Raw genomic sequence first — 26723 nt, 5'->3', positions numbered from 1 at the left:
CCTCCATTCACATCCCAAAATGCCTTGTTGGTTGGCTTCTACATGTCAACAGTGATCTGCCCAAAACCACACGAAAATGATGCCTGACAGTTGCAAGGCCTGTATTCTGATAATCCTGGTGTGACACAATTCCAAACCAGGCGGAGAATGTGACAAAAGTGGAGGGGGTGAAATGAAATAAAATAAATCCTCAGTCCTTGCTAGGAGAGGAAAGACGTGTCTTGGAGTCTCTCACACAACTGTGGGTGAGAGACTCCTCCTTATGATGATTATTTTCTCTGCCTCTCTCAAGAAATGTCTCATGGAGAAAATATGCTGGCTATGTGCTGCTGGTCTGTCATCTGTCCCCCTTCACACACACACACACACACACACACACACAATTTCACACAGAGGTTTGCATTAGGGAAGCCACGTCTTGCATTTTGGCACACAAGGGTGACCAGACATGTCCTCCTTTTTCAGAATGTGTCATTTATTTCTGCCTTCTGTCCAGGAGGAATTCCCAAATGCACTCCATTTTGAGCATGACTAAGAAGCACATGTTTGCATTCCTATGAGTGTTTTGAGCTTTTACTGTCTTCCATGTTTGTCTCGAGTGCCCTCCATTTTGCGGTGCCTGGTCCTCCCTGGAGGTTAGGACATTTGGTCACACAACAACATCATCAACATCAACAACATTCAGCCTGACAAATCTCCATCCCTCCAAGGGCGACCAGCCCTCCTCCTTTCCCAGGACATGCCCTCCAGTTCAAACCCTCTGTCCAAGAGAAATTCCAAAATGTCCTCCATTTTAAGTGCTTTGAGCTTTTACTGGGTCATGTCCTCCACTTTTGTCTTGAATGTCCCCCACTTGGAGCATGACTAAAGCATGGATTTACATTCCTCTGAGTGTTTTGAGCTTTTATTGGGTCATATCCTCCATTCTGAACATGTCTCCCTCTTTTTCTGACACATTTCTATAGTTAGTATTTTGAGCTTGTCCTCCATTTTGTCTTGATGTCCTCCATTTTGAGCATGATTAAGAAAGATGCATTTACAATCCTAGGAGTGTTTTGAGCTATTATCAGATTGTGTCCTCCACTTTTGTGTTGAATTTCCTCCATTTTGTGCATGACCAAGAAACATAGATTTACATTTTTATGAATGTGTTGAGCTTTTATGCAGTCAGGTCCTCCAATTGAATATCCTCCATTCAGGATTTGCATTCCTATGAATGTTTTTTAACTTTTATGCAGTCATGTCCTCCCTTTTTCTTGGATGGCCATAATTTCAAGTATGACTAAGGAGCATGGATTTATATTTCTCTTGTTTTTAGCTTTTATGCAGTCATGTCCTCCACGTTTTTGGGATGTCCTCCATTTTGAGCATGGCTAAGAAGCATGGATTGACATTCCTATGAATGTTTTTAGCTTTTATGTGGTCATGTCTTCCACATGTCTTCCTCAAATGTATCTGAGGAAGTAGACTGTAGCTCATGCTGCCAATTTCTTTCAGTTAGTCTCAAAGGTGCTACAAGATCATGTCCTCCAATTTTGTCTTGAATGTCCTCCCTTTTGAGTCTGGCTAGGAAGCATGCCTTTCCATTCCTAGGAGCTTTTCTTGGGCCATGTCCTCCATTTGTGTTTTGAATGTCCTCCCTTTTGAACCTGACTGAGAAGCATGCATTGGAGTGTTTGGAGCTTTTCTTGGGCCATGGCCTGTCCTCCTTGTTGGCCTTGTCCTCCATTCTGGTCCCTCCTTGGCTATGAGGAGGACACCCACCTTGGCCACCCTGGAGGAGTCCAACTCCATATATATATACATATATATATTTCAGCTGCTGGATGAGGGAAAGATGCTGGTGGTGAGGGAAGCTGAGGGGTGAGGGTCTTCCTTTTCCCCCTAGCTGTGGTTTAGAAAGAAAGAAAGAAAAGAAGGAGGGAAAACGTGAAAGGAGTGGGGGAAACTCTCTCTCTCTCTTGTGTGTGTGTGAAGTGAATGATGTGTGGGAAAAAGAGGGAGTGCCTCTGAGAGAGCAAAAAGGGCGGGAGGAGACGAGCCAAGGCACTCAGGAGGGAAAGGCAAAGCAGAGGCAGCCCAGGAGGCTCTCCTTTGGCATTGCCCCCCTCTCCATCCAGGAGGGCAGAGACCCCGGGCACAGGCTCAGGTAAGGCTCCCCTCCTTGCCACCCTTTCCTTGCCACCCCTTTCTCTGGGCTTTGGGGGCTGCAAAGGGACTAAGAACCCCCCCCTCTCCGAGGAGGACCAGGCACTCCCAAAATGGAGGACGTGCCCCCCCCCCCCTCCATCAAAGCTCAAAAGGAAGGTAAATGCAGGCTTCTTTGCCAGGCAATGCATGCTTCTTTGCCACGATCAAAAAGGAGGACCCTTTGGAATTCCTCCTGGAGAAGGGGAGGACATGGAGGACATAGGAAAGGAGGGTCTCTGGTCACCCCCAGCCCTCCCTGGCCTCAGGAGGGTGCATTAAGGTTGCATTTTGCAGCAAAGGTCTGGGAGCAGTCTTCGCTCTCCTTTTCCAGGACCCGTCCTCCATTTCTGCCCAGGAGGGGATTCCCCCAAACGTCCTCCGTTTTGAGCAGGGCTAAGAAGCAGGGATTTATTGACGAAGAACAGGGTGGCCAGATTTGATCCTCCTTTTCCAGCACTTGTCCTCCATTTCAGCCTTCTGCCCAGGAGGAATTCCCAAAGGTCCTCCATTTCGATCAAGGCTAAGAAGCAGGGATTTATTGTTTATATGAGTGTGTTTGGGTTTTATTGGCCTGGGTCCTCCATTTTCCCTTGGGTGTCCTCCATTCTCCAACGCCTTGCCCTCTTTTGCTGTGAGGACTTCTTGTCACCCTGTCTAGAAAGAAACCTAATTGGCCTCCTTCCCTCAGCCCCTCTCTATGTATCTAATAATAATAATAATAATAATAGCATTAATAATAATGTCAGTGTGATGTTGTGGCTTGAGTGTTGTACTACAACTCTGAAGACCTGGGTTCGAATCACAGCTGGGCCATGGAAACCAACTGGGTGACCTTGAGCAAGTCACACTCTCTCAGCCTCTCAGGGGGAAATGCAGTGGCAAACCCTCTCTGAACAAATCTTGCCAAGAAAACCCCACAATACGTTCACCTTAGGGGCTCCAGAAGTCAGAAACAACTTCAAGGGATACAACAACAGCAATTATTATTATTATCATCATCATCATCATCATCATCATTATTGCAACAACAAATCAACTATGCACAACCTCGGTTAAAATGCATTCATTAAAACATGCAACAGTTTCAAAGGACCATCTATTATTATTATTATTATTATTATTATTTCTTACCCATCTCTTCCCATGGATCGAGGCAGGGAACAAAAACAAATCACTGCACAACCTCAATAAAAACAGCAATAACCAAAATGTGCAACACTTTCAAAGGATAAAGAAGATACATACAGTCTTCTAAAACAATCCACATTTGAAATCCATCATTTAAAATGCTTGTGAAGGAGATTTTGGGGGATGGGGAATGTGGGGAGGGGGGTGAGCTGGTTTCTTGGGATGGTGGTGGAGGAGCCACCCATTATGGCCGAGGATGACCCAATTCTTAAATACTGTACTCTCATCCCTCAAAAGCTGTGGGACTCTCCTGCATTCAGTCCAGGACACAACACACACACACACACATACACACACACACACACACCACTGCAGGTTTTTGGAAGAGCTGGTTGACATTAGCCCTGTGATGGATTTCTCTGTGGCACTGGCTTCCCCCAGGAAGCAGGGTGACCAGAGGCCCTCCTTTTCCAAGACATGTCCTACATTTCAAGTTCAGGAGGGATTTCAAAATGTCCTCCACTTTAAGCAGCATGAATTTATATTTCTGTGAGTGTTTTTTAGTTTTTATTGGGACATGTCCTCCATTTTTCTTGGATGCCCTACATTTTGTGGTGCCTTGTCCTCCTTTGTGGTGAGACATCTGGTCACTCTGTCCAGTAAAGGAAACCGAGGGAATCAACAGTTCCTTGGTTATTATAGCTAGCAAGGCTGGAGGAGTCGCTGCTGGCCTCTATGTTGTCTTCGGAGGAGGTTCATTTTACAGTACAGTGTACAGTATCGATGTCATCCAGTCCCCTACAGGAAGAAATGTTGTAATACATTGTATGGGGGTGTATCTGTGTGTGTGTGCGTGTTGTGTGCCTTCAAGTCGTTTCAGACTTCTGGCAACCCTAAGGCAACCTATCATGGAGTTTCCTTGGCAAAAATTTGTTCAGGAGAGGTTTGCCGTTACCTTCCTCTGAGGCTGAGAGAGTGTGATGTGCCCAAAGTCATTACAGTGGGCTTCATGGCTGCGCTGGGAATCCAACCTTGGTCTCCAGAGTCATAGTCCAGCGCTCAAACCACTACACCATGCTGGCTATCCAGGGTACATCTGCACTGTAGAATACTGCAGCTTGAAACCCCTTTCAGTGCTGAGGCTCCCACCCATACAATCTTGGGATTTGTCGTTCTACACAATCTTTAGCTTTCTCTGCCAAAGAGGGCTGGTGGTGCCTCACAAAGCTACAGATCCCAGGAGCCATGGCAGTTGAAGTGATGTCAAACTGCATTGTTTCTACAGTGTAGATGTTCCCTGAGAGATATAATAATAATAAATAAAAATTTTATTTGTATACCGCCCTTCCTATGATCAGGGCGGTGAACAGCAGGTTAAACAATTACAAATACACATATCAAATACAGCACACAAACTCAAACTATTAAAACCTATATTAAAACCCCATCAACCAGCTACCATTGCTGTCGGAGGGGGGGAAGACTAACTGGAACTTATTCAGGGAATGCTAGTCGGAACAGGAAGGTTTTTAATATCCCACGTCCCTCACTGCCTTCATCATCAGTCGCCCTCCCAGGTATAAAAATGATCAATATTAAAGATGGATCATATTGTGGAATATTTATTCTGCGTGACTAGGGGGGAAAAACATCAACAGACCAAAAAAAGCAGCTTTGTGTGCTGCCTCTCTGAAAACTGCAACAAAATTGTGCTGAAGCAGCAACACTGTAATTGCATTTATTTCCTCCCTGCCTGCTACTCACCCCCCCCCCCCCCCCCATGAAAGGTTGCATTACATTTTCTGGAGGAGTTGCCCAAATTGGGCTGTAGGAATGTACTGAGGCTGAAAAGCAGATGCAAAGGTGAGTGAGCAGTTATTGCTATTTCCACCGAGATGCTCTCATATGACAAACCAGTGTTTTCAGGCCATGCTTTACTTTTAGTGCCATCCTTTACAGAGCATGAAAAACTGTAATTGCTATTTTGAGATTCATTTCATGTCTGACTGACAGTTGAAACCAAGAGGATTAATTTTACTGCCCATCATAAGACTGCATAGTTTTCTCAGCTCCACAATTGCAAATGCTGGCAATTGGAGCATGGAACAGGAAGGAGATTTGGGCTGCTTGGTTGCTTCTGTTGCTTCTACCACCATATTTTGAGATATCAAAATGGATATCCCAAAAGGTTCACTCCTAACCATATCTGCAAACTCCTTCCAAAAAACCACATGGACATATATTGTCCAAAGTAATATCTGCTCACTAGACTATTTTGGAATAAATATGTATAAGTAATTATAATTTCCATGTCTGCTTGATAAGGCAAAAGGGAATGATGTATATACAGTATACTCTGTTCTGTTCTATTAATCACTTCTTGAGCCTGAAAGAAATCTGACTCTCCATCCCAGTTGGCTATTTGGGAATGAGGAGACAGAGCTATTAGAAAGATTGCTTTGGGAAAGGGAGGAGGAAACCAGCATCAGGGGAAAAAATTTAGTTGCTAGAGGAAGAACTGTCTTCATTGAATTTCCATTTCTGCTGATAAGGCAAAAGGGAATGATGTCTATTAGTTTTATCAACTGGTTGCCTCAATTTCTGTAAAAGCTGCCATGTCTGTCTTGACTATAGCTTCTTGGGGCCCTTTGCCTGAACAAAGCAAGGCAGGAGTGCTTCAATGTCAGCCATCATAAAACCTGAAAGAGTCATTTCACTCAGTGGTAGCCAAAGTGTAGCCCCACAGACTGTTATTGTGGATCTGAAACACATCCTAAACACCCACAGAGTGTTCTTTTTCAACAAGGGTGAGTTGCCTGTCCTGACAGAGTCCAAGGGTGTGTTCCCACTATGAAATAAAGCAAATTTCTGATCGGTTTAAATGACCATTGTTCCCATTTGATACCAGTTCCTGTCGTAATTTGATCGATTCAAGAGTAGTGCATACCCACCAATATGTCACTGATGAAAACCAGGACACATGTGGCAACACAATACTGGAGTGTGATCAAATTGGCAAAAGTCATCACTAAGGAAGAACATACAAATTAGAAGAAGCTGCAGCAACTTGCTTTTGTTTGAGCTTCTTGGGAAGGACAAGACTCAGCCCGCTCCTTTCCTCTCTTTTCTGCCAAATCAATTAAGTGCAGACTATTTTTGCACTCTGAATTCAGTTTGTAGCAGCTGAAGTAAGCAGAGGATGAAATTGCCAAATTGGGACAGCATGGTAGTGATTTGCCTTTTAAACAGGTTGCACACACATACATCACTGTTCAACATTTTTTAAAAAATGCCTGGGCTTTCCCCCCCAAATAAATTGACTTCTAGCTATTTCTGCCTTCTTTGGTGGGGGTTGTTTTTTGGCAGGCCTGGGCAGAATACCTGCTAGATCTGCCAAAATTGCCCAGTTTAATCTCACTAGACATTTGTGACAGTCTCTGAACAGTGGGAAAATAAGACAAGGTCTCAGGCAAGGGGGATTGTCATCACCTCAGACCAATCCTATGGGCCAGATAGTGCCTAGGTCCTTTCCCATTACACAGTTGCAGTGCTATGATTCCAGTTTAATTGCCATGGGAACATCCTGCACAATCCTGGGATTGGCAGTCGAAGGGAGAAGCTTTACGATTCTCAGCCAGAGAATTCTCCTATGGTACTCTACCAAATTGCAAACTCCAGAAGGATTCCACAGGATGCAGCCATGACAATTAAAAGGGAATCATAGCACTATAACGGTGTACAGTTGACCCTCCATAGCCATGGATTCTTTATCCATGGATTCAGCCATCCAGGGACTGAAAATATTTTAAAAATATATAAATTCCCAATAGCAAACATTGGAGGGAGTTTACATTCATTTTTTTTTTGTCCAAAGGAGATGCAGATCACCGTGCTGATGCATATTGGGTTTGTTGTTCCCATTTTGTTTTGGGTTCGCAAATCTCTTTGAGTCATTGTAACCCCTTTGTTATTCACACATGCCATCCTTTTAGGGTAAAATGGAGCTGCCTCCATTCTCTTGAACAATACAGAGCGATCTGAATTGATTTGAAAGCTTATTCACACTGTCAAAGATGTGGATCAATGCAGATCTTTCAGGAAAACTCGGGGGGGGGGGCAGTATTGGACATCCCAGATTAAGTGGAGGTTTTGCCAGCCCCCCTCCCAAAAAGTGCATCTTTCAGGACATAGGTGAACAACAAGAATTCAACACAGATTCATCCCGGATTATTTTCATACTATGAATGGGGCACTTGATTTTGCCATTTTACATAAGGAACAACAGTTTACTACACCACTGTATATAATGGGATTTGAGCATCCATGGATTTTGGTATCCACCAGGGGTCCTGCAACCAAACCCCAGCTGATACTGAGTTTCCACTGTAGTATGAAGGGACCCCAGGTAAAGGCCCTGCCCCAAATCTCCTTTTCCCATATCCCTGCCCCCTCTGTCCCCACACTATGGAGCTCTGTGACTTTCTTTGCATTTCAGTGGTGCTTGAGTGATGTCTGTGAGCAATGAACAGTAGGACTTGGAGAAACTACATCAGCTTCACGTGTTTTTTCATCTGAGCAGCCTCTGAAGGGACTTGCTTGGCAGATGTAGGAGCTGTGTCTCCCAGTCCCAAGCCAGCTTTCCTTGACTGAGGAAATATACAGCCAGGCCTTTGAGAATACAGTTGACTGGGCTTTGTTCTCTTCTCTTATCTAGTCAGAGAAGGGGTTGAAGGACCAGAATTTATGGAGGCTATAGCTTAAGGCCATGGCTCACTGGTTTTCTCAGAAAAAACAGAAGGGAAAGGCCTGAGATACTAGAAGCCACAACAGAAAGGACCCCCAATAACAGGAGACATACTACATAAATGTAAATCAAGAACATGCCATTTATTCAGAAAGTTGGCATAATCAATAATATAACTGCAATATCAAAATATGATTACCAAAAGATGTCAGTGGCCAATAGGAGAAATATGCTTTCTCTCACATATCCCTATTTTCCATCTAATGAAAGGGCTTTGAGGGAGAAGGAAGAGGGCTCACTCCTAGCTCCTGCAAACCAGATGGCTTGGACATGGAGGCAAAGGTTAGCCCCTAGACTAGAGGTCCCTTTTCATTGCTTAACACATACTTGAAGGATACAGACATCAACTGATAAGCAACACTGCATATCGGTTTATATCAAGTATTTAGTAGAACACTTTCTCAATGAGATTGCTACTGAGAAGTCATAGTTGTACATAGTATGGGATATTCTCCCCTCCAAGAGCCCTGGTGGCACAGTGGCTAGATGCCAGTATTTCAGCCACTCACTCACAAACCCAAGGTTGTGAGTTCAATCCCAGCCAGGGGCTCAGGGTCAGCTCAGTCTTGCATCCTTCCAAGGTCACTAAAGTGAGTACCCAGCCTGTTGGGGTTAATTAGCTTACAGTTGTAGACTGCCTAGTGTGGTATGAAGTGGTATATAAATGAAGCTGCTATTGCTATTGCTGTTGCTCCACTCTGTGGAACTGGCTGATTTTGCTTTATGAGTTAATGACTATTTTAACTTATCTGTACAAATAATTTTTTTTCCTGTCTGCTTTTAAGAGTTAAATCTGTTCAGGGTTCAGTTTGCAAAGTTGTTGAAAAGAATGGCCTTGAGTGGCTGTACAGGAAATTTCTGCTACCCATTGCCACTGATGTTTGCTACAGTTGGTAGGAACCATACATAGAGAATGATCAACTCTTATGAGAATTTCAATACAATTTAACATCTTTAAATCGAAGAGTAAAGTGTTATCTGCCAGTAATTATTTGCTGAGATAATATGGACATTCATCTTCATGTCTAACATGCTCCCTATTACTCTAAATTGTCCCAAATGCTGGAACTGAGTCCTCCATTAGCATTTGGCACTACTATGCCACTTCTTGAGCATAAAGTCTTGGTCATTTCTACAAGTTAAATATCAACCTGAGTGGTTCATTGGTTTGAACTAGTGCACTTGTTCTTCTGGCCCAATGCAATATGAATTTGCTTTGCTGTGTAAACTAACCTGTATACCTGAAGGCAGCTCAAGAGGGGCAACATGGAACGGAAATAATCTCCAACACATTCCCAGCAACCAAAAAGTGGAAATAACTAGTTTCATTTCATTAATTAATTTTGATTAGCAACTTTTTTCAATAAGGAGGGTATAATTACATTACATCATAATGATTGTAAGAAATATCTTAACTCCTTTTTTAACATGTTGCTAACATTTTAGATAATTTTATGACTGCAGCACTCTGTCCTCACTGAACATTGGTTCAAGTGCTGGGTCCAGTGTTGATGTCTTGTGCTCTGTTCAAGGTGTTGAAGAGATAAAAAGATTGCCAAGAGAAGAGTATGTCTGATATACAGGCCAGTAGCTTGTAGCATTTAGATTTTTAAAAGGTAACTAAAAGCATCTATTTAGGCTACTGCTGAAAAACATGGAAGCAAAGATTTACTTTTTAAAAATGTGGAAACATAAATGGTATCTCATTACTTTTACAAGCATTGCAAATCACCACATGAACATTGCAAAAACATGCTGTGGGGGATCACAGTTCAGGTCTAGCTCTGTGACATCTGTTTCTTCAAAGTACACTATAGAAGGATATGTGTTGCTTTGTCTACTGCAGGTTAGAGAACTACTTACACCATAGTTTTTTGTGGGTTTTTCGGGCTATGTGGCCATGTTCTAGCAGAGTTTCTTTCTGACGTTTCGCCAGCATCTGTTTCTTTTCAACAACATTATTTTTCCAGGCAAAGCATTCTCTGAAGATGCCAGCCATGAAAGCCTTCGACTTTACATTACTTACACCATATTTTTTGCATCTACCTCTTTTTCTGTGTAAAAACTCAATACACAGTCAGAAACAAGAACATCAACACTTTTCTGGGAGTAAGTGCCATTTAGCACAGTGAGGATTTACTTTTAGATAAACATGCATAAGATTGCAATGTCAATTCCATTGGAAACAATCGGAATTAAACAAGAAAGAGTCTTGTGGTACTTTAAAAACTAATGTAGATTTGTTATGGATAGGTTTTCATGGACTTGAGGACATTTTACCAAACACATGAAGTATTACAAACACAGCTAACTTTAGCTGGGTGCTGCTTCATACTTGATCCTCTTTTCATGGAAAGGTTTCAACCAATACAGGGATGGGGAATCAGTGGTGCTATGGGCATAATCTGAAGTACTGTATTTAGAGGATGCCTTTCTCAACATCTTTCCTGATTCCCTTGAGAATTATCCTCACTCTATCTGTTCCCATCATTGACTGGAAGTATCACGAGAATTTCTCCTGTCTCTTATACATTCATCCACATTAGGATCTCTACAGTAATCCTAGACCCCACCTGTTGGCTGAAGTTTCAGGAATATTTTAAACATTGTACAATCAGAGAATATGTCAAAATCTTTTTCCCAAAAGAGTTAAAGGTGCAGATGAAGAACAAGAAAATATTTAAGCACACAGTATTTTGAAATCTGCTATACATACATTTGACAAGAAACAGTGCTTCTTTGCTCAGTATTCTTAAGGAGAAAAAAATGGATCTTAAGCTTAATATTTGTTGAGATGACTGCCTTGTTTTACTTGGTGCTGAGGATAGAGCAACATCACAAAATTACAAATGAGCCAAACCAAAAACCACACATCCAAATATACTAAACTACATGTAGGATGGTTGGCCCTCAAATGGTTTGGCCTGTAATCTTTGTCTTCTGTATTTAAACAAGGCTGGAGCAAAAGGAGAGATCCATTATAGAATCTGGAATTAAAGTGTTTGGTTGAGTGCCCTCTCTAAAAAAAGAAGACAGCACACTTTTTAGTATGTTTTCCATTGTCTTTTTGGACAGGATCTCTCCAGCCTAAGACTGAGGAAGCAATGCCTATTATTTTATATATTCCAACACAATAGCTCATTCCATGTTCCATATTCATTTTTGAGCCATTATTACTGTGTGTATTGATTCATACTACAGTTATCTTTAACACTATACTTATTACTGTTTGACAGGATGGTCTTTTAGTTACTGTATTTAGATATTGTTCCCAATAATAACCGTACTGATTACATTAACAACACAGTAGCTGCTCTGTCTCTTTTTAAATAGGAAGCCTTACAAAGCAAATTGAAATTCCTTGTCTTTTTTTTTTAAATGATATTAAAATTGCTTAAATATTCTCCATCATCTTCAAGCAATCAGTGGCAGTTGGATGCAGATGGAAACAAGGAGAATCTATGGACTTTATCACACCAGCCTACTGTCCTGCCACAATTGTACTAGTTTTAGAATGGATGTATACAAGTTGGACATAATTTCTTATCCTATTTCTCCCAACAATAGCACTTTGGTGATTCATCTGTTTTCCAGAATGCCAAACGTAGCCTTCTGGGAGGAAGGGTGGGAATGGGAATGAGCAATTGTGGCTGCCAACCACCTCCTGAAGCTGACTGTCGTGTGAATGCGCACCCAAAAAGTTGGCAGCCATGATCATGGCTCTTTACACCCTCCTGAAGCATAAGGCTGCTGAGTACACATTCACACAGCAGGCCCATGTAAGAAATTGCAGCTGCCAACTGCCTCCTGAAGCCAGATGTTGTATGAATGTGCACACAGCAGACAGCTTTAGGAAGTTGTTGGTGGCTGCAATAGTTGCAAGGGGGAAGGGGAATGGAGCAAAATCATGCCCACTCACACCGTGTGACTTCCTCAGAATTGAAGCTGCAGTGGAAGGGACCTATTGCATGGAGGCAGTAATAGAATTGCAGTGAGACTGAGAGCCTATTGATAAGTTTTTCCCATCAGTGAAGAAGTGCACTATACAGTTGGCCCTCCGTACCCATGGATTTTTCTATCCATGGATTCAACCATCCATGGCTTGAAAATATTTTTTAAAATATATAAATTCCAAAAAGCAAACCCTAATTTTTTTTCCATTTTATTTAAGGGACACCATTTTACTATCCCATTGTATTTAATGGAAATTGAGCATCCACAAATTGTGGTGTCTATGGGGGTCCTGGAACCAAACCCCAGCAAATAACAAGGGCCCACTGTAGTAACAAATGAAATGCAGTGCAGCAGCAGAACAGAAACAAGAAATAAGTTGGAAATGATGTGAAGTCTTAACACAACAGTTCCGTGCTCTGTGCTGCTGAAGGCTTGCCCAAAATGGGTTGTGCTTGTTTGGCTCCTTGGGGCTCATTTGACCAGATGAGATGCTTTGGTGCATTCCAGCAGAGGGAGAGGGAGATTAGGAGGTATTGGCAGCCCCCATGCATGCATACATATGCAGCTCTTCCCCTGGAGAATTTAGCAAAACTGGGGTGGATGGGTCGGTGGGTGATCAGGAACCTTGTATTTTACTGTGAAAGCTTTACAGAGAGTATTATAATACAGTGCGCCCATGTCATATGTGGGCACGCTATACGCGGGTTTGAGCATACATTAGATGTATGTAAGATGTATATAATTTAGCAATTGATTCATTGCGTCTACTTGAGTTGGACTTAGATTGTTGCAAATGTAATTAAAATAAATTGTGATTCTTTATAACCTTATATTTATAACCTTAATTTATAAATAAATTGTGTGTCTTTATTTCTTGATACTTTCCTATCCCTCTGTTGTTATTTTCTCCTCAAATACAATGCTTTATTTGAACTTTAGTTTTGATGTTTTAGAGATTTCAACAATGAGGGACATGTAATCATGAAGAGGATAGGGAAGTGTGGCACATTTAGGCCACGGAGGAAGTATCCAAAAATATCAGGGATGGAACATACAAGACACAAGTGTAGCTACTTGGGACTGTACAAACAAAGAAGAGATACAGATTATAAACACTAGACCCTTCCAGAGAAGGCTTAATTGTAATAATTTGTTTTAATGAAATGCGTGCAAGTCCATAATTCTTAGGACTTTATCACACAGGGAAATTCAGGGGTTTGGACAGTGATTATCCAATGAAAATCGCACAGTTGCGATTAGCATTTTCACACGACGTTACGATTAAAGTGCCATTGTCCCAGGAATAAACAGGCAATAAACAGCAACAAATCATTCACGGGGAAATCCTGTGAATAATTTGTTGCCGTTTATTGTCTGTTTATTCCCAGGATAATGGCTCTTTAATCGTGATGTGTGTGAAAATGTTAACCGCACTTGTGCGATTTTCATGGGATAATCATTGTTTAAACCTCTGATATTCCCTGTGTGATAAAGTCCTTAGTCGGAATATCTTAATGAAAAGGCTTAATGATGTTTTGAGGGAAGGATGATAGACCAGCACTTGGGGATGAGACTGATACAAGCCAATGCATCTCAGACTGGAGAGGTATAATAGGACAACAAGAATCAGTGTACGCAATCAAAAAGTATTTTTATCAGGAACAGACTCATTGAAGCCAGTGGGACTTAATTTGTGATTATTACCAAGTGCAATTCCTTTCAGTAGAGGCCAACATGCTATAAGGGCACCAGGTCACATTTGATCTTGTAAACTAAGCAGGGTCAGCTCTGGTTAGTACTTGAATGGGAGACTGCCAATAAATACCTGGTGCTGTAGGATATATTTCAGAGGAAGTCACTGGCAAAACCACCTCTAGGTATTCCTCGCTTAAGAAATCCTATGAAATTCATGGGGTCACCGTATGTCAACAGGCAACCTGAAGGCATGCACGCATGCGCGCACACACACACACACACACAAAGACACTCATTTCAGTGCATTTATTGTGGTTGGACAAAATGATGAATTTAGCCCAGTGTTTGTAGATTTTCTTCATCAATTTTTCCTGACACACCAAAGAATTTGCCTGTCTCGGACAAAAGTCCTGTCCCCCCCCCCCCCCCCCAGTCCCATGTGAAAATTACTGGAACAAGACTTTATATGTTACAAGTGTAAAACAGGCCTTAAACATCCTCGTGTAGTCATCAAGATTTACATACTTTCTGTGTGTGCATGTTTGAGTGGATGTAACAGAAAGAAGGATGGAGGGTGTAACTTAGGAGTACTTTAAATTTTTAAAAAATTATATTTTGCTTTAATTTTTATTGTTATTGTTTTTCTTTTTTGTTGTTATTTTTATGATTGGGAGGAGGGTTGGGGGAGGGGACTATTTAAAATTGTGAATTTTATCCTATATTGTATCTTACTGCTATTTGCTCTGCAGTCCACCTTGATTCCCTTGGGAAAAGGCAGAATATAAAAAAATATATATTATTATTATTAACCTTAATTTAAAATTCATTTTGGAATTGTTATATAGAAAGAAAAGAGAGGAAGTACAGCTAACTCCAAATTAGCAGAATGATGCCACTGTATCTGTCTCTGTGGTAACATTTTCCTCTTGTTTTAAAAAAAATCTTTCTTCATGAAAAGAAAGGTTTCTAAGCCAAGCTGACACTGGAGCAAATGGGGTGTGTGGACTGCCTGAATATAATTGTTGTTTAAAAATAAAATGGTCACCAAAAGGAGGAGAAGAAGACAAACAACATGGATCTGCATATACCTTGCATATTCTAATCTAGTTATGTAACTTTAACAATGGTTTCCATATTTTTCGTAGAATATATTCTCATATAACGGGAAAGATTGTGTCCAGGTTATAGTATAGTCATTTGTCCAGGTGCCAGCTGTTGATGGACAAGTTTAAGACATTTTTAAAAAATACTAAACTGTCCTTTCAAAAAAAGGCTGCTTGTCCTCTTCAAAGTATGACAAGCAGCCTTCCTAGTTCAGGATTTAGCTATGGTATCCAGGATCTGGAAACACAATATATGCACCTAATATGAATATGTACCGTATTAGCCTCATTCAAGCTTTACTTTTTGGAAGCATATAAAGAACAGCATTTCAGTGAATGCAATTACAAAATGTCATGAAGTTGGGGGACTCTGATCTCATAAAGTTCTAACAGCATTCCAGACCTTTACGATCCTCTACAGACCTTTCCCATTAACACAGGGAGATTGGGACTAGAGTCTCACAACCATTGTTCCCTCTCTAACATGTTTACAGAAAACCAGTGCCTGAATAGAGCTATTAGAAAATGCCAGTTGCAAGGAAGTGTTCTCTTGCAGGGATATTTGTCTCCCATTAAACACTCCACACTTTGCATGATATATCATTCTCAGTTTATAATTTTGTGATATTCTGCCTCTTTCTGGGTTAATCAGTATGTATTTGCATCCTCTTTCTTCAATGGATGTTACCAACTGACAGACAGTTTTGCAATGAATTTTCTATCAGAGACTCTAGTGGCAAGGACACCTCAACATATCAGCTTCTTTAAATTAATCTTTAAAAATAAAATCACTTTGAATCCATGTACATATTTACAGTGCTTTTTTAATTGCTCTTGGTGGCCTACTAGAATTTATTGTTATCATCGTTGTCATCACCACCATCCCTTTCTACATCCCCAAGGAACAATGTAAAACCATGTGTTGCTGCAGAAGTCCTCTAGTACTTTTGAAGCTCAGCACAACTGCAGGGGAATCCTCAAGTTGAACTGGAAAGACACAGTCTTGGCATGGGATCTAGTTTTCACATGAATTACAGCAGGACTCAAAAACATGGTGTGACATCTTCTAATCATATATAAGATTCTTCAAGACTAGGCATGAGATCAAGACATTTTGCCACTTTCATGCAGGCTTGAGAGTGTGGTGGGGAATCTTGCCATAATTCCTGTTTTGTTTTGTTTTTAATGTAGTTGCCAGTGCCAAGCATATTTATGGGTCCTTTTCTATATCTTACTATTTTTGGCTCTCCTGGTTACTGTGCAGAGATTAAGGTACACAACCCAGCAGCTAGGAATTCCAAGTAATCCAAGAGCACACAAGTGCAGGCATCCTGAAGAAGGCTGAGGTTGTCTGCAATAAGCACTCCCCACAATGGGGGAGATTTAGTAGGTGTCTTCTACTTAAGTGCAAAACTCTTTCTCTGCTTTTGCTTTTCATGCCATGGGGCTGCAAATGATGGTCCATTTCTGGCAGAGGTGGAGGCCAATCCTTCTGAAGGAATGAATCATCCACGCATAGATGCCTAACTTCTGGGGAGGCGTCATCATCTGGAGCAGGAGACTCCTCCAAGTCCAAATCCTATGATTCAGAATTTTCAGGGGATCTGTGTGACATTCCACCAAGTGGTCCAAAAGAAAACTGTAAGTCAATGGCAAGGAAAGGAACCAATGGTGCTTCCAGTATTTATTTATTTATTGCACCTCTGTCCTCCCTTTTTCCCAAACTGGGAACCAAGGCAAATATGGAATCCTGAATGGGGTCCAAGTTTACTTTTCCCCCCAAGCCCTTTGGAAATTTAGGTCAAGGGTAATGATTTGCATCTTTCTGGATCCTATTATGTTCTGCCACCCTCCCACAACTGCATAAATATGATTTATACCTGAGACCTTAATAACACTTAGTATTGCTTGCAAAGAAGTGAGTTTGTATCCACGAAAGCTCATGCTAAAATAATAATAATAATAATAATAATAAACAGTCTTAAAGAATTTCTTTGCTCCCGTTCCTCCTCATTCCTTCCTCCCCTTCCCAGACAGGGATACAAATCTTTTTGTACTTCACTGATGAGAATGACTAATTAATCCAATATTCTGTCCATTGGGTGAAAACATTTCTGCTCACTTCCCAATTACTGTTTACACCTTGGGAAGTTATGCAGATATTTGCATGGTTTTTCTGTCCAGAGAATGTTTGCTACAGAGAGAAAAGTATTTTTTGTTCAGAATAGACAGTTCATTGTGCCAAAAACGTGTTTTCTGGCCCCCCAAATGTGTTGTTCTATATAGAGAAATCATATCTGTTTTTACACACTAATATTGTTGCAGAACCAAGAATCTTGCTGCAGCCTTGTAGGCATCACTCTTCTCGCTGACCTTTCTCTGTCAGGGATCAAATAATATTGAATACCACTTCCATTCCATTCCTACCTGGTATAGTAACATTTCCAGTTCTATCTCTTTAATCTGTTCATAAACTTCCTTCGGACTCCCTTTTAACTTTATCATTCTTAAAAGCACACAGATAATTCAACCTTTTGTATCAAAGAGAATAATACCTAAAGACACGTATCATCCTGAAATGTTATCGTCTTTTTCACGCCCTCCTCAGCCCACCATTTTAACATTACTTTTTAATCCCTTTCGTGGTAAGGGAGATAAATGGCCTTTGGAAAATCTCCTAGAATGAAAGCTTTGATTCATATTTTATCCAAGGATAGACTCTGCCTTCTGTATTATAATGCTATCAGACCAGCATAGATGTTGCACAGTGGTAACAGTCAAACAAGCAAAACTATTGGGGGAGCATCAGTGTTTTGCATTTGCTTCCAGCTCTTTATCTGTGTATAATTCCCATGAAATTGCTGCTTTGACGTACAAATTATTATTTCATAGAGACACCAGTCTTGGGATTCTGAGAGTTTTTTGTGGAGTTTCTTTTCTTGTGATGTAAAATGGTGACCACATGGGAATGTATTTTCTTATTACGCTCATGACTGATTCCAGCCAAATTCCCACTGGTAATTTCATTCCTCCTCCTCCAAAATGCAAACATCAAAAGGCTAATGCCAAGTTTACACATCAGTATTCGTTTCTTTTTACTGATCAGTGCAAACACAGTTTTACTTCAGTACAGCTCACTTTTTAAAAAAAGAAAGCACATATTACTAGGAGAGATTTCTTTCTTGTAAAGTTAACACTTGCATATCTAGAGACATCTTTAAAATCAGTCAGTTTATTTATGATCCGTGCATATATTTTTTTCATTTCAGAACAGTAGACTCAAGGGCATAAAAATGAATGTGTATTGAAAGAAATGTAAATGTCATTTATAGAAACTGTCACTTAGTAGAGGGCAGGTTTTTAAAAAGTAGTAGTAATGTCATTCTGAAGAACCCACAGGACCTGTAAGAAGCAGCTGCAGGCAGTAAGATCACAGAGGTGGTGATCTTGATAGCAGCTTGGCATTTTCAGTGGAAACCTGAATCTTTGACGTTTTTTAAACACTCAAGCAAAGATAAACACATTAGTCTTCTAGCTTTCAGTAAAATCTCTGTGTGTGTGTGTGTGTGTGTGTGTGTGAGAGAGAGAGAGAGAGAGAGAGAGAGAGAGAGAGATTTGTTCCCATTAGGGATGGTGGAAAATTCATTGGGTTTGCATTTCCCTACTTTAAAAAATCAATTTCACACCCCCAAGACTAACAAAAAAAAAAAACTAAAGTGCATCTTACCTTGGATATTTGCACATATCTGAGGCTTTGCAATACATTTTGGTGAATAAAATATGAGCAAAAATCATGCACACTTTTTAAACATATACACAACTAAAGTGTATGTACTAGACCAACTTTAGTGCACAGAGGAAATGTGTATGTGACGAAAATCATGCTAAAATGTGCAGATGTAGGAGGGATGTGCAAAAATGTGCTGAGATTCCTGTGCAAGAAGGGGAAAAAGAAGCACCTGTGTAGTCTAGAGAAATGCAGTGAAAACAAAACTTGGTATATTTTCATATCCCTAGTTGCCAGTTTCCATCAGTGTATATGGTACTATACAAATTCACATAAATACAAATCCAAGCTCCTGCTATGACAGTGGAAGTGGAGGGAGAGAGGTCATAATCATGATTTTTAAAAAAAGTCCAGAAAGAATGTAAACATGGGAGACTACAATAAGGAGGAGTGAATGTGAATGTGAGCAGTTACAATGTGCTTGGTGCCATTTTAGAGATACAAACCAAGGAAAGGAATCAGAGCATGGGAAATGTGGGCTTTGAAGAAAGATATGAAGGAAGATACAGACTTTGTGTGTGCTTTCAAGGCATTGCCTATCACGAAGTTTTCTTGGCTAGATTTTCTCAGAGGGGAAAATCCTTTGATGTTTTCTGAGGTTGAGAGAGTGTGACCCAATGGGTTTCCACAGTGAGCAGGAATTTGAACCCTGGTCTCCAGAATTGTAGTCCACCATTCAAACAGTTACACCACACTGGCTCTATAGATAACAACAAATCTCATGCTTAGGATTGAAATAGTTTTTAAATAAATAACAGTGAAACTCTTTTTTTTCACAAAGGCTTTTTATGGTCACACAGCACTCCCCTTTTGCCTCATCATCTGTGTAGTTGTATGTTTTATAGCATTAGCATTGGAGGATGGTAAGAGGAGCTGTAGAAATATACATTTCTATGTCTAACATAAACATATAGTAAACAGCACTTCAGAGGAACATGTCTTTTCTGCACCCTGAAATCTAGAGATTGCTGGGGTGGCAGTGGTGAAAATGAAAGCTGTTTTCATTCCACTACTGCTAAAATTGTTCTTTCTCCACTGAGCACTAATGACAGGAAAACAGCAGTATTGGAAGTAACATCTTTCTTAAGACAGTTTTACTTTGTACAACCCAGCTGAACTAGTTGGGCTATGGAGGAAAGTGGGTGGGCTTCCATTAGTCTCAGAAGAAAGACCAAAAAGCTGTAAATTGTGCATCCCTGAACCAGTTTAGTGAAGATAAGATTGAGGTGTAGGGACACAGAGAGAGAGAGACAATAATATTCATCAAGTACTAAAGGGGCTACCACATATGAGGCCAAAGGCATATTCGTTGCTGCACTAATAGAAGGCAGGGATAATTCTAAAGAGAGTAAGGGTACAGATTAGAGTTGCACATGAGGAGAAACTTCATGATGGCTATAGCAATTTGACAATGAATCAAATGGGTTACTTAGAGTGGTGGTGGTCTTCTTCACTGGAGGAGCTCAAGAAGCTGGACAGCTATGTGGTACAAATTACAAACGGACACATCCCGATAAGGTTTTTCAGAATGTGGCCAGCTTGCCACAAGACCATGCATTCAGCTACATTTAAATATAATAAAACCGCAACAGAGGTAAAAGAATAGTTACAGGGAACATATAACTCCCATGCTGTAAAAGCTTCACTGGCTTCATTGATCTGTCTCTAGGAACAATTAAAAAATGGTGATACCACTTGGGTCCAAATATCTGAAAGACCGCATGATCCTAAATGAACCTGGTGGACTTCTATGATCCTTTGCACATTACACAACATATATCATACTTAAGATTGAAACAGTTTTTAAATAAATATACAAATAAAATAAAAAACATATTTTTATTTTTCCATATTAAAGGATATTATGACTCATAGGAAGGGTTTTGCTATTTCTCTCACCCACGAACAGGAAATCAGATACAATCTGGTTTTGTGTGGTGTGGTCCATGTTTGCATTAGAATCCCTGCCATTGCCTCTGTCTCTTGAGAGATGAGCAGAAAGGAGGTCCTAGAAACAGAAAGGACCATGTTCTGTACTACTCACCAGAGTAGAGCTCATGGATCTTGTATTTAATTTTCACTCACTGGGTTTTTGCACAAAATAACATGGATGCAGCTCCATTGTTCATATCCAAACAAGACTAATTACGGTTATAGCAAGCAAAATGTCAAAACAAACAGAGCATTGGAAGATTTTGCAAATATTGTATATACTGCCTTGATAGTTTGTGGATGAAGAGTGATTTATACATGGAAAAAGGATTACATGCTATTCTTTTGCCCTTAGGCAGTGGGGAAAAACTTTCTGCATTCAATATTGAAATGAAAATACTGAGTACTTCTGTCGGAAAAGACATTTTTGTTTATGCCTCCCCAATCTTTCTCTTATTGTTTTACTTTGAAATACAGAGCTTGCCATGTTTCAAAGCCTTTGGCAGGCTCACAATATAGACATCACTATCTGATTACAGGCATACTTCAGTTAATGAAATACCTGTGTTCCTGGGCATTATGTATTTAACTGAAAATTTGGTGTCAGCAGCAGAAATAACATGGAAAGAATAGAGATTCTCACATCCAAAAAAGAACATGCTTCATCAAACTTTTGATTCAAAATTAAGCAATATACATAGATCACTATGTCTTGTATAAGGAATCAAAAAGTATTTGAACTTTCTGGAGGCCATTTAAAGATTTCCTCCAAAATGCATCCAAGGATGATTGGTTTTTTTCACCAGCCTCCACATTTTCTTATTATTTCCCTGTTTATGGTAAAACTTATATACTATGCTGGGGGAGACATTGGAATAGACTAATAATAATAGTAATAATAATAATAAGGAATAGACTTACATATTTTTCCCTGTTCTCTTTGTTTTGCTATTTTTGCATGCTCAGCTAAGCATTCAGGAGAAATGTGAAGTCAAAGTCAAATTCATATTTTTTGTGGGGTTTGGGGGCTATGTGGCCATATTCTGGAAGAGGTTATTGCTGACATTTCACCAGCATCTGTGGCTGGCATCTTCAGGGAATGCTGACATGTGAGTGAGTGGGGTATACAGTCAGCCCTCCTTACCCACGGATTTTTTATCCACAGATTCAAACATCCATGGCTTGATAATATTTAGAAAAAACATAAATTCCAAATAGCAAACCTTGGTTTTGCCACTTTACAGAAGAGACACCGTCTTACTGTGCTATTGTATTTAATGGGGCTTGAACATTCACATATTTTGTTATCCACAGTGGGTCCTGGAACCAAACCCCAGCAGACAACAAGGGCCCACTCTGTGTGTGTGTGTGTTATATATTGTGTCATCCTTGCTTGAGAGGAAGTTGCTGTTTACCTTGCCTGATGTAGGCAGGCATACACAGTTGCTGGAGGAACAGCTAGATTTGATTCTTGATGTGTTTTCTTTGTGCTTAGAGTTCCATTTGATTAGCAACTGATTTTCCCCCCCTCCAGTTTAAAAAAGCGCTACTTAAAATTCAGAGGGCATCCTTTTTTGACATGTCTTTGGAGACAGTTATATCACCAAGGAACTGTTAGCAGAGCAGCAGAAACAGCATGTTAAATTCTCACAGTTTTGAACAGTTTTGATCCCCTTTTCAACAAAAAAAATAAGCAGAACAAACTTGATTCAACAGAAAAACATAATGCAATGCAGTCTACATTCAGACACTGCTGTTCATGGAAGCCCAAAGGAATGTTCAAAGACAGGGCTGACAAATTTAAGCAGGTAAGATCACCTTTGAAAAGAAAACGTGAGGTACCCCGGGGATCATAAACCACACAAGATAGAAAATGAATACTCATTCTTCCTTAAAAAAGAAAAAAGTAGTCGTAAGAATGAAGTTTTTGTTTTGGTGGGAGGGTTTTTTTTTTTGTTTTGTTTTTTTGCAATTCACTGCAAAATTAATTTGAGTTGTTTATACTTTAATGTGACTTTAATCAGGGAAAACCTATTTGATTAATACTGTAGTTAAATATCATTATTTTGTGTTGTGTTTCTTTTTCTCTTTTAGTCAATAGAATTACTTCCATGTCAAAGGATTTCAATATATAAGGCTAATATCGCAGTGTAAAGATCCTGCCAGATCTTAAAGTCACCAGATCCTGTCTGATCTTGAACCAGGGTCAGCCCTGGTTAGTACTTGGAAGGGAGACAGCCAAGGAATACCAGATGCTGTAGGCTATATTTCAGAGAAAGGAACTGGCAAAACCACCTCTGAGTATTCCTTGCCTAAGAAAACACCATGAAATTCCTAGGGTCACCCTAAGTTGGCAGGTGACCTGAAGGCACATGTACAAATACACATCACCGTGAATATTAACATGAAATAAGAGTTTAGTATGGATTGGGTGCTCCTATGAGGCAAGAGGCTATGCTGATGGCTTTTGTTAAAGAGGCATACTAAATGTGGCAAACAGCTACTGGGCAGCATCAGTAATGGGGGGCTGAGTTTGACACTGGCAGAAGACCTCTCAGAGACAACAGTAGTATAACATATCCGATACTTTTAATACTGCATAGAAGTAGGCACAATAAAATCCTTTTCAATGTCTTTTAATAAGTAAATCATATGATGAGACAATCCAAAATGAAACAAGATTTAGTGCCAGAAGATGAAACTCTCAGGTCAGAGGACACTCACTGACTCCAGCAAAGGACAACTATGAGTAGCACTGTGGCTGATGATACAAATGGACTGCAGACAAAAAGACATTCAGCTGTTGACATGCTCAGAAGTGAAAGGAAAGTCCAAAGCTGCACAACACACATGCATGCACATATATCAAAATTGTACAACACATATTATGGGAACACAGAATGTGAGAATCAAGGGAAATTATGTTCATAATTAAATCTAAAAAATACAAAGATATATTTTAATGCAAAAAATGTGTAGAAATCAATAGTTTAGGGTGAAATTATGGAGAAAAAAATCCTCATATTGTGAAAAACAAGCAAAATGCACAAAAATAAGCAAAGTTTCAGATATTTCTGTGGGTGTGGCAAAAAGTCCCACAGCTTCCCATATATACTCCACTACAAGTCAACTTCATGTATAAATCAAGGTCAGATTTTGGGGCCAATATTATGAAGTTTGATATGATCTATGGATATGTTGAGGGCAAAACTTAGGGGCATGTAACAAAGGATCTAAAGGATGAAGCAAAGGAAAACAATGCCAAAGAACTTAGAAAATTCTGGCAGGCATAACTGTTTGTGCTCAGTTGGAAGGCTACATGGATGAGAGAATAGAGGGAGGTCAGTGCTTCTGGTACAGATTATGCTCTTGCCTTTCACAAGGGGATGATTCCTGTTTTAAAATATGAGTTAAAGTGCCTCATTAATAAGTTGACTCCAGTTTTTTGGATCAATTTTTGATTAAAATTTCTAGACTTATACATGAGTATATACACTAATAGAGAAGCAGCACAGAATGTAAATACCAATGAGAAACTCAGACCTCAGAAAGAAAAAGAATGACAGACTTTTCTCATCCCTACATTTGCCAAGGCCTGGATGTGAGCCAAAAAATGCCTGATCAAAAAAAATGTGCTGAATCTCCTCTTCTCCTGAGTGCCTGGTGGTTCCTTTGTTTTTTTCCAGTGTGTTTCTTATGTTCCTTGATTACAAAACCATTTCACAAATTTCAAACAAGCTAAAAATCAAACCTAAGAAATGACTTTCATTCTGAAATACTGTACAAATACAATTAAAGCAAACTTTATGTACATTTTAGAAATCTTTTCCTTTTCATCGTTGTTGTTGTTGTTGTTGTTGTTGTTGTTATCTTCTTCATTTATCTCACCCCCATTCCCCCATAGCCAAGGTTTAAGCTTACAAATTAAAATGCCATATGTTTAAAACACAAAAGATCAGCTTTAAAATAGAATTCAACTATTAACAATATTTTTTTAAAAAAAACACAAAAAGGATAAAATGATTATAGGACCCTCTTAAAAGCTCTTTCACTGAAACCTTAAATTCTCAAAAGTGTGATGGGGGAAAAACCTTTCCACTTGCTGGTGGAAGGAGAGCAAAGAGGGACCATTCTGGGCTTCCTAGGAGAGGTGTTCCAGAGCCTAGGGGCAGCCACTGAGAAGGCCCTGTCTCACCAACTGTGCCTGTGGAGGTGGTAGGACTGTAAAAAGGGCCTTTTATATAGCATTTTACAAAAGTTCTAGTATAATTTCTAGACAAATATGTGTCTGTTGTGTGCCCTAAGAGATTGCTTTCAGGACTCGGTACAAATTGTTAAGGCTGGTCTGCATGATAATTCCAAACCTTGTTCCAGGCAGAGTTCTGCACTTCCCCCAGAACTGTTCAGTGATTATGGGGAAAGGCATACAAACTCTGTCAGCTCTGAGCAGCCAGTTTCTTCAGTGCCTCTCTTCCTTCGTGCTTATTGCATTTTCCCTCCTGCTGCTTCCGCCTACGCTGGTGTAGTTATATCACTGCAGTGGACCAGCAAGGTTCTGGCCTTAGCATGTTAGTTTTAATTTTTAATATTTACCAAAAATATTCTGAAGCATGGTATCTGTATTCCTCACGTTCCAGTCCTCTCCCTTACATTGTTACTTTTGCATTGTTTTCTTTGATGACCTACCATGAAACATCACCTAAAACTTTCAATCAGATCATTGTTACACAGAAAATTTCCATACAAGTCCATTTGTTATTATCTTTCTAAGGAATTATATCTCATTTGACCAAATGACATATATGGTATTGTTCTGGAAGAGGCTATTTAACTATGAGTTAAATCTTTTTCTGTATCAAATTTATTTTTGTTTTATAGCCTTGAAAGCACTTTCTATTTTTAAATTACAAAAGTGCAGAAAATAGAGCAGTCTGGAGATCTGACTAAAGTGTCACCAACACGCAGATGGCATTGGACAGGGGGTATCCTGAACCTGTGTTTGGTGTCCCAGTAATGGATCAGATGGGTGTGAGCATACCAATGCCTTGTACAGTATGTGGATTTACCTTTAAAAATGATTTGGAAACAGCAGTTAATCCAGATGGGGTTGCAGGATTATTAAATGAGACTGGACTGTGGGCCATGCTTTGCCAGACAAGCTCCCAGTCTGTTTCCAGACTCAATTTGAAATGTGACTTTTAAATATCTTGGAACAAGGTTACTTAAAAGACCACCTTCTCCTATATATCCTTACATGTACTGTAATTTCTTGTTTAGAGGCTCTGCTCCAAATGAAATTGCTACTAAGGGGGTTGTACCTTTTCAATAGAGGCCACCCTGGTATCAGAGATATTTATTTAGAACCATCTTTGTGATATTTTTGAATCTGGCAAAAGACCTTTTTGTTCATTCTTACCATTTGAATGAAGGAGCCAGCGTGGCATAGTGCTTTGAGTGTTGGACTATATGATTCTGGAGACTAGGGTTCAAATTCCTGCTTGGCCATGGAAACTCACAAGGTGACCTTGGGTAAGTCATACACTGTCTGCTTCACAAAGCCCTATGATAGGTTCACCTAAGGGTTGCCATAGGTTAAAATGGCTTGAGGCCCACCCACAACAACAAATCTAGTTCTTTCAGTTTCAGCTCTTGAGTTGTAAGTTTTAAAAATGTTTATATTGCTATATTCATGCTGTATATGATTTTATAATTAGATATTTTATTTTGAATTTAAATTCCTTTTATCCCTATCTGTTGTATAACATGAGAGGCCCAGTGTGGTAGTTGTGGTTTGAGTGTTGGACTCAGCAGGTTGGCCTTGGGTACATTACACACTCAGCCCCAGAAAACGCTGTTATAGGGTCACCTTAGGGTTGTCATAAGTCAGAAATTACTTTAAGACATAAGTAATTATATATCATCCACATAGCATTATATGGGGTGGTGTGCAATCAAATTATGTATGGCTAATATGCATGGCTTATATGGTTTATATGAATTATTATCAAACAGCAGTTCACAATGCCAACATTTTCTACAATCGTTTTCAACCACTGGGAAGTATTCCCTTCTGTATATTAATTCTGTTTGATGTTTATATATAATATAGTTGTTTTTTTTCTAAATTTCA

The 26723-nt window shown here is 39.9% G+C and overlaps 1 protein-coding gene across 4 annotated transcripts in view; it reads left to right on the top strand.

The window, feature by feature from the left end:
- The first annotated feature begins 2063 nt into the window (after positions 1–2063).
- The window catches only part of SPATS2L (spermatogenesis associated serine rich 2 like), a 90147-nt gene continuing 65487 nt past the window's right edge, over positions 2064–26723 (top strand). For 2 of the 4 annotated variants that reach the window (XM_089519462.1, XM_089519461.1), the window contains exon 1: positions 2064–2149. The gene's annotated coding sequence lies outside the window, so the exon portion shown is untranslated. Of the gene's footprint in view, positions 2150–16386; positions 16516–26723 lie in introns of those variants that run through there. The other 2 variants (XM_089519466.1, XM_089519467.1) reach the window with 2 other exon arrangements.

This window comes from Sceloporus occidentalis, unplaced genomic scaffold, assembly GCF_023333645.1.
Source record: "Sceloporus occidentalis isolate IW3139 unplaced genomic scaffold, rSceOcc1.0.p SCAF_4, whole genome shotgun sequence".
NCBI classification, from domain to species: Eukaryota; Metazoa; Chordata; class Lepidosauria; order Squamata; family Phrynosomatidae; genus Sceloporus; species Sceloporus occidentalis.
The sequence above is the reverse complement of the archived record's forward strand: the minus strand, read 5'-3'. Positions and strand labels throughout refer to the sequence as shown.